Here is an 8,903-nt window from a genome sequence, read left to right as displayed (position 1 = left end):
GATGTGATGGATGGTGGGTGATATCCATAAAGTGCAATAAATGGGTTCACTTTTGTTGCAGTATGGAAGGAAGTGTTATACCACCATTCAGCCAGAGGCAACCATTTGACCCATTATGTATTTTTATCAGATACAAAGAAATGAATATATCCTTCCAAACATTTGTTCACTATCTCAATTTACCCATCAGATTGAGGATGATAAGATGAGCTATGAGTTAATTGAGTACCCAGACAAGAAAAAAAAATTGTCCAAAAATTTCCAGTGAAAATAGGATCTTTGTCACTTACAATAATCTTTGGGTTTCCATGTAGCTTTTGAATTGTTTCCATAAATGCAATAGCAATTGTATTGCCTTTAAATGGATGAGATAATGCATAAAAGTGTGCATACTTGGTAAGTCTATCAACTACCACCATGATGACACTCTTTCCTTCAGACTTGGTTAAACCTGTGATAAAATCTATTGAAACCTCCTCCCAACGTTGACATGGAATGGATAAAGGTTGTAATAGACCTGGGGTCTTAATTGTCTCAACTTTATTTTGTTGGCAAACTAAACATTCCGCCAAAAACATTTGAATATCAGATTTAAGGCCATCCCAAAAAAATTCCTTCTTAACCCTATGGTAAGTTTTTAAAAATCCTGAATACCCTCCTAAGGGACAAGTGTACAATTCTAGAAGAATATTTTGTTTGAGGTGGGAATTCTTACAAAGGTATAAGAAATATTTGTACCATAACGAATAATTTTTCTAGCTAAATGTATCAGATGTACTGGGATCTTGGTGCAACTTTTGAATGAGTTCCCACACTTCTTCATCATTATTCCATTCATCCCTTGCTTCGTTTATCCAATCTAGTTGGATAATAGAAATGGAACAAATAAATGCTTCTACATCCTCATCCTTTCTTGAGAGTGCATCTACAACAACATTTTGCTTCCCTTTTTTTTAGATGATTTCAAAGTCATAACCCAGCATCTTTGTGAATCATTTTTGCTGCTCTTCTAAATATAATCTTTGTTCTAAAAATTATTTAAGACTATCATGATCCTTTTTTACCTTGAAGTGTCTTTGCATTAGGTAAGGTCACCATTTCTTAAGTGTGTGTAGCACTGCCAACATTTCCTTCTCATAAATAGCTTTGTGTAAATACTTTCCTTTGATTGGATGACTTTCAAAAGCAATGGGCTTTTCTTCTTGCATTAAAAAAACACTAATTCCATTTCTTGAGGCATCACATTCCACAATAAAGGTTTTTGTGAAGTCTAGCGTAGCTAAGACGGTGCTTGGAACATTTCCTCTTTAATATGTTCAAAGGCTTTCATTGCTTTTGGAGTCTAATAAAATGCATCTTTCTTCAGTAACGTTGTTAGAGGTGCTGCTATTGTCCCATAATTCTTAACAAACTTGTGATAATACCCTATCAACCCTATAAATCCTCACAGATGCTTTATGGATGTGGGGATTTTCCATTCCTTGATGGATTTAATTTTGTTAGGGTCTACCTTAACACCTTCATGAGATACAATATGACCCAAATATTCCACCGCTTGTACTCTAAAGAAACATTTGGAGGTTTTTTCATATAATTGTTTCTCCTCCAATAGTTTGAGAACTCTATCAACATGTTGAACATGATCCTTCCAATTATTGTTTTAGATTAGTATATCATCAAATAATACTAACACAAAATTTCTAAGGAAGGGTTTGAAAATGGAATTCATCAAACCTTGAAATGTAGAAGGTGCATTGGTAAGGCCAAAAGGCATGACCAATTATTCATAATGACCCTCATGAATTCTAAATCTTGTTTTCGGAATGTCTTCAGTCTTCCTTCTGATTTGATGATATCCTGAACGTAGGTCCAACTTGGTGAAGTAAATTTATCCATGCAATTCATCCAATAATTCATCAATGATAGGAATGGGAAATTTATCTTTAATAGTGATCTTGTTGAGCTCCCTATAATCCGGACACATGCGCCATGATCCATCCTTCTTGTACACCAATACTACTGGAGCAGAGTAAGAACTTTGACTAGGTTGAATTATACTAGCCTCTAGCACTTTTGCAACATATGTTAAATTTCACTCTTTTGGGCATAGGGATATATGAAAGGCTTGATGATTGGAGGAACACTTCCTGGAATCAAATGAATAGCATGATCATGATCATGAATAGGTGGGAGGCCTTTGGGATTCTCAAATACCTTGGAATGATTGTCCAAGACTTTTTGGAGATCTGGAGAAATAGATGATTTCAACGTGGGAACCTCTAGCGAACATAATTGTTCAATTACGCTATGTTATTCTTTCTTTAAAAGATTTTTCATGTCGTTAGAGATGGTTTTATTTCGTGGTTTCCCTGTGATACCCCTTAATTCAACTTCCTTTGCTTTTGAAAAAATTTCAAGAAAATTCCTTGAAAATTAAAAGCTATTGCACCCAAAGATTGTAGCCATTGGACTCCTAGTACAACACTAGCACCACCCATTGGAATTGAAAGCATTGGCCTATTCAAAACATATTCTCCCATGGATAGCTTGATATTATTGCACTTTCCAGAGAAATTTATGGTTCCTCCATTTGCAACCATCACTTGACACTCCAGTGTTGGATATAGGAAGCAATTCAATTCCTTTTCTATCTTACATGAATAAAATTATGGATACTACCCGAATCAATCAACCCTATTACCTTTTTCTTCTTGGTATGTCCTTCTATCTTGATAGCTTGAGGAGTGGTAATTATGTCCAATGCATTACACTATATGGTATGATTCATTTATTCTTTCTCTAGGGTTTGTTCCTGGTGTGTATCCTCTTCTTTTGATGTTTCTTGTTCCTTTTTTTCTTCCTCTTCACAATCTATGTAAAATAATTTCTTCTCAGCACACTTATGACCTTTAGTGTATTTTCTATCAAAACTATAAAATTTCCCTTTTGTTCTTTTTTCTTCCAATTTTTGTGGTGTCAACCTTGTAGGTTGTGGAAGACTAGGGGAAACAACACTTCCATCTTTATAGTTGTGATTGGTAGGCTTCCTTGTTGCCATAATTTTGATTTAATTTTTTCTTGCCAACCTAAATGCCTTCTCCAATGAATCAGGTTCCCAAAGGAAAACCTCATGTTGGATGTTATCCTTTAAAGTCCCTATGAACACATCAAACTTATGCTCCTCTGGAATATCTTTTACCCTTATATTCAATTTTTGAAAGTCCTCAATGTGCTTCACCATTGAACCCTTTTTTTTGAGATTTATCAATTGGCTAAAAAAAGTGTTGTTTTTTTTATCCTCATAATGTGTTCTCATTTCTTCCATAAAAATTTCCCAAGTGACAATTTTTTTATGATAGCAAAGCCATCGATACCATACAAACTGATTGGGTTCCAAATATAAAGTCACAATGCGTACTTTTGTGTGTTTTGCACATTATGGAGATCGAAATATTGCTCCATCTATAGTATCCATGTTACTTCCTCATATCAATCTTTGGAACATGGTGGGTCTTCAATCCAACATTAGATTCTATGAAACCATGAATAAAAAATCTTTTTTTCTCATCATGAGTTTCCTCTACTACCTTTTCACCATTAGGAAGCATTTCTTGTAGCAACTTTGTCAAACCTCCTTTCAAACCTTCCATGTCTTTCTTCAAATATTCAATGTTTGCTTCTAAACCATCCATATTAGCTTCCACACCTTTCTTTAAACCATCCATCTTAGCTTCTGATACTTTTTATGAGAATGAAATTTGTTGCACTTGGTCTCGTAATTTTGATATATCATGTTGTATTTCTTCCTCTTCTTCATGAGTCATGCTAGAAATTTCAGGTTTCTTACTAGGTGTTTCCATTTTATTTCTTCGGGGAATCAATTAATGATAAATATGCTTCATTTTTCCCTTTGAATCACTTCAAACAAATTTTTCAAACTAAACTTATGCAAAAATTTTAAAAAGACTACACATTTTTTTCTTTGTAGGAGCTCAATATTGAATCTGTTGTATATCTGTAATTTCAGATCTCCAAGGTATAAAATTTCATCCTATGGTATACCTTTATGTCCTCTTTCCAACCCCATGATTCTTATCCAAATTGGATTCTCTAATAAATATTTATGTCAACTATCCCACGATGTCCTTATTATAGACTGGCTTAATAGAGAAAACTTGTACAAAGTGCCACGTGTCACTATTTCGACCTTCATACCTAAACACGATACATAGAAAATTAAATTCCATCCTATGTCTATAATGCTTTACAAAATTTAAATCTGATACTCAAAGAAAAATTTATAACTAGTTTCCCAAGGTGACCTATTTGAGATCGAATTCGGGATCCTGTAAAAACCCTAACTTCCTCAGTTCGTAGCTCTGAAAATACAGTGATAAAATATCTGAAATTTGATCCCAAGGTTCATCACGATCTTAGATCAAATGGGTTTTAATTTTAGCTTTTGAAGCTTCATATAAAACAAGTTATAGCGAAAATTCCACAATGTCATATTTGAAGCAGCAAAACCCTAGAATCTAAAACTCCGATACCAATTGTTATGCAACCAGCTCACAAAATAGAAGAATGAGATAGATCAATGACTTCAAAAGTAGCGTCTTCAAGGGGGAAACCTCCTTTACATTACAAAAATGAATAATTCTTGGATGATACAACTGACAAGGCCTCCTTTCTATATATAGGAGTCTAAGGGGTCACAATATAATCAGAGTCGACATAACAATAATAATGTAAGGGCACAACAATAACAATAGTGGGCTTCTATGGGCACAATAGTAACAATATGGGGACAACATGGGCACAAAATTTAAAATAAGGGGATATAATGACAATAATAATAAGTGAATACACTAGTATTATAGGGACCTAACATTCTCCCTCCCATTCACTGAATCTTGGTAGTTGTGCCAGCTCTTGGGAAGGCCTAGAAGGGATAGGCTCACCAAATAATCCTCTGAGAGTAACACCAACTCAAAAAATTTCATCATGAAACTGTGTGAACCTACTCAGGTACTGTGGAATGGTCTTGTTCCTCTGCATCTTGATATTTTGAAGCTTTTCCTAGAGTGACAATTTCTTGTGTTCACTACTATTCTAGAACAAATCTGACAATGCTTTCCACATTGCATACAGAGTATCTTTTATGTGGATATTAGAGATAATATGGTCTCATACTCCCTCTAATATGATCCTCCTCACCTTGACAACTCACTTCTTCCAATCTGTTATATTCTGAGGATTAGTTGCTACTGGTTTCAAAATATCATTATCAATTAATTCCTTCAACCCATTATCCTCTAGTACTACCTCCATGCGGTCCTTCCATGAAACATAATTTGAGATTCCCTCAAGGGAATACTCGAGCCTTAGTCCATTACAATCCATCTTCTTAGTCCTAAAAAAACCTGCAACAATGATCTTTAAATACAAATCTCTTGTAATGAAAACTTCGAAATCTCTGCTCTACAGTGATTCCAATGTTGATACCATATAGAAATTAATGTGTAGATTCAAAACTATTCATGAAATTTACTAAATCACAAGACTTCAAGCTACTCTATTGATCTACGGAAGTTAATTCACCATCTAAAACAAGAATCATTGACATGCAAAAGGAAGCATCACACATACACAGATATTTATCTAGGGGAAATCAACTGCTGAAAACCCCTTACCATCTATATTACATTAATCAGAGAATAAAGAATAAATGCAATGCTTTCTAAAGCCTGAGCACACCTTGCAATTGTATAGACTATCTCTTTGCCTGGCTGACTGAACCTAGCCCAACACTTAGCCAATTTCAAGCCTTCCCAAGCTATTATTTCCTTGCACTGTTCCCTTGGGAAATTGCCCCTATTATTTAGGAAATTCACACCGAGGAATTGCGCAATTACCATAGTCCAATCCTTTGACTGCATGCACCACCTGTACAACATGGATTAGTTTACAATTGATAGTACACTACCTTTGAACTCTAATCTCAACTGGGTAACTCAAATTCTCTACATGCATGAGCTAATTTAAGTTGATTGATTACTTATCTAAATGATCACTAAGTGTGGTGTAAGTTCCACACCACAACTTGACCTTCCACTAGTTCCTCCATCAGTTAGAACTACTTTAATTGACCATAACTCAATTTAAATTGCTACAACTAAAAGTAACTCAACGTAGGATCCTAAACGTTAGGAACACACTGCACACAACTGAACTTCATGCCCCTAACTCAAATTAAATGAGATAGACTCCTATTTTTTAGGAATCAACTCAATCAGACTAAATTTCAACTCATTAACTTGAATTGAGTGTTCTTAACTGAGCGACAAGAGCCATGTCACCTCAGTTAACTCCTCCAAGTTGTATGTTGATGTTGAATTTCAAATTTCCTTAATTTGATGAAGGAAAAAATAAAATTGAGAATTTCCTTGCTACATTTTCAACAAAAAGTATCAAATACATCATATTTATTCTGAATACAATAAATCTAGGTTTTCCTAGTTGCATCATCAATAAAAGTAACATAATAGCAAGAGCTACCGAGAGATGATACTTGAGCAAGTCCCCATAATTTGTATGCGCAAGATCTAATTTTTCACTCTTCTTTTCTTTCCCAACTCTAATAAATATCCCTCTCTTCTGCTTTCCATAAACAAAATTTTCACAAAAATCCAAATCAACATGCTTCAAACCTGGCAACAAATTTCTTGAGTGAAGAATTTGCATCCCCTTCTCACTCATGTGCCCGAGCCTATATTGCCACAATGTCGTATTTTCTCCTGTGGAGGTTAATGCATTAACATAATTACAAATACCATTACATAAATACAATGTACCAACATTTTCTCCTTTTTCTATTACCAGAGCTCCTTTAGTGACCTTCCAGGTTTTTTCTGTGAATGTAGTTACACAACCTTCACCACCTAACTGCCCAATTGAAATTAGATTTTTCTTTAGATATGGAACTATTGGAAAATGAGAAAGGCAGAAATATTTTATTTATGTTGATAATCACTCATGATATTATTATGTTCTTATTAACTTTATTATGTTCTTATTTTATCTTAGTTCATCAATCAATCACCAATAACCATAACACAAAGATCAAAGACACTATATGTAGGCAGACAGCGAGGGAAAAATCTCTATTTAGGGGAAAACCCAGTCAACAAATATTACTTTAATAGTTTCACGAGTGTTGTGATATTCAACAATCCCCCATTTATTAATGGTATTATTAATATTACATTAATAAATGGGGACCCTTTAAAAATCCATCCAAAAAATAAACTTAGCATTTAGGCATTTCTTTTATTTTTGGTATAAAGCAAGATATCAATCAAACCCCCTCTTTTTTCTTTTTATATTTTTTCAAAATAACTACTAGATGGTTGCCTTCACACATACAACATGATTAAGCATCATCAAAAGACCTTTCTAACCCACCAAATCTAGTAAAAAATGATTAAAAGAGGACTCTATGCTTTATACCTCGAAACTATCATATTTTTGACATAAACTAGGTCCTTAAGCTTTTCTCTTCAAAGCCAAGTCTCGCATCACATATCGCTATTTATAAAGAGCCCGCCTTAAAATGTTATCTCAAAACAAGCGAGATGTGAAATTGCGATGGCGTCATAACCTTTATCGCATCGCATTTCGAGCATTCAAAAGAACACCGCAAACTTACCATCAGTCGATATTGCGAAACGCGATCAAGACCTGGACCCACTCCTTAAATATATCACGAACAAATGTTTAGGTCCACCACTCATTAAAAAAGGTCTTTACATAGAAAAACCTGACAAGTAGCTATGTTTTGAAACAATAAATGAGCGGCTCGCATATTGCATCTCGCAGAAACACAAGAGAAGGTAAGAAAAGCGAAAAGGAATAATGCAATATTGTGATTTGTGATATTGTTTCGCAAATTGACATTATCGCAGTTCAAAGGCTCACCATCCTAGAAGCTTTTTTCCTAATTTACGATGCAGACATTTATGAGCATTAAAGCTAAGGGATAATGAAACATTAGTGGGCATTTAGTAAGACCTAACTGCATTTATGTGTGAAAATCCATTTAATGTGATATGATATCTTCTTACGTGCGTTCGAATAAAACTCCTTTTATCACCTTTACAAGTTATCCTCATTATTTCATTTTATGTTCATTATCATCTTTGTGTATCCGATAGCTATTGTTCTTCACTTTCATGGAAAATCCACAGAGAAAATTGTTAAGAGAAATGGTGAAGAAAGGCAAGGCAGTCATCTATGAGAAGGTAGAAATGACTCCTCTCTTTACGGATACTACATGCAATAGAGAGAGAGGAACCTTTACATGGGACGTCATGTATAATATACCGGAGGAAGAGTAACAAAGGATTCTGGAAATGAAGGTTACAGTTGATGGACGTGATTGCTCAAATGCTTCCATGTTTGAGACAACATGCTCATTTTTGCATCACATAGATGCGCGCCCAAAGATAATCCTTTATACATACATGGTTAAATGGGTTATTGATGAAGCTAACATCTCAGGCAGAGAATTCAAGACAAGAATTCAAGAGGTTATGCGATCTTTTACACCAGACAACCTATGGCTTATGTATCACCTACCAAAGCCACAAGTCATCTACAACAGGCAGTTCGTCGAGAAGTTTTCCAAAGAGAACGAGGACCCAACGGACTACACCTGGACCTGGTCAAATAATGAGGGAAAAATCAAGAAAGACAGGAACGGTATGTACACTACTGTGTCTATTTGTCTCCCTCATAGTTTTGCAGCGACCATGCTATGTAGACTATTTAGCAAACCCGATAGTACTAAATTCTCCCCAGAATGGTTGCCATTAATAGATGTAGCCATTAACACAACTGTAATG

Source organism: Pinus tabuliformis, chromosome 4_2 (assembly GCF_031772625.1).
Source record: "Pinus tabuliformis cultivar Carrire ecotype Pingquan chromosome 4_2, CPIR1, whole genome shotgun sequence".
NCBI classification, from domain to species: domain Eukaryota; kingdom Viridiplantae; phylum Streptophyta; class Pinopsida; order Pinales; family Pinaceae; genus Pinus; species Pinus tabuliformis.
The sequence above is the reverse complement of the archived record's forward strand: the minus strand, read 5'-3'. Positions refer to the sequence as shown.